Source organism: Gracilinanus agilis, chromosome 3 (genome assembly GCF_016433145.1).
Source record: "Gracilinanus agilis isolate LMUSP501 chromosome 3, AgileGrace, whole genome shotgun sequence".
NCBI lineage: Eukaryota > Metazoa > Chordata > Mammalia > Didelphimorphia > Didelphidae > Gracilinanus > Gracilinanus agilis.
In genome coordinates this window covers 403960018-403960874 of record NC_058132.1, presented here as the reverse complement: position 1 = coordinate 403960874, position 857 = coordinate 403960018, and the positions used below count along the sequence as shown (strand labels likewise).

Sequence of the window (857 nt, the reverse complement as noted above, 5' to 3'; positions counted from 1 at the left end):
CATTACATCCTGATTAAAGGCAGTATAAACAATGAGGAAATAACACAGCTAAATATGTATGCACCAGGTGGCATAGCACCCAAATTCATAAAGGAGAAACTGGCAGATAGTAAAACCATACTAGTGGGAGATCTAAATATTCCTCTGTCAGATCTAGATAAATCAAACCAAAAAATAAATAAGAAAGACGTAAGAGAGGTGAATGAAGTCCTAGAAAAATTAGATTTAATTGATATGTGGAGAAAAATAAATAGGGACAAAAAGGAATACACCTTCTTCTCAGCTGCACATGGCACATTCACAAAGATTGACCATGTTATAGGGCATAGAATCATTGCAAACAAATGCAAAAGAGCAGAAATAATAAATGTAAGACTAGAAGCTGGTATTTTGAAAAAACAGATAAAATAGACAAAGTACTGGTCAATCTAATAAAAAAAAGGAAAGCAGAAAACCAAATTGATAGTATCAAAGATGAAAAGGGAGACTTCACCTCTAATGAAGGGGAAATTAAGGCAATCATTAAAAACTATTTTGCCCAATTATATGGCAATAAATATAACAATTTAGGAGATATGTACAAATATTTACAAAAATATAAACTGCCTAGATTAACAGCAGAAGAAATAGAATACCTAAATAATCCCATATCAGAAAAAGAAATTGAACAAGCCATCAAAGAACTCCCTAAGAAAAAATCGCCAGGGCCTGATGGATTCACAAGTGAATTCTATCAGACATTCAAAGAGCAACTAATCCCAATACTATACAAATTATTTGATATGATAAGCAAAGAAGGAGTCCTACCAAATTCCTTTTATGACACAAATATGGTACTGATTCCAAAGCCAGGGAGA

The 857-nt window shown here is 32.7% G+C and overlaps 1 protein-coding gene across 1 annotated transcript in view; it reads right to left on the bottom strand.

Moving 5' to 3' along the window:
- The window catches only part of MAOA (monoamine oxidase A), a 108740-nt gene that overhangs the window by 15093 nt on the left and 92790 nt on the right, over positions 1 to 857 (bottom strand). The gene's annotated exons all lie outside the window — the stretch shown is intronic.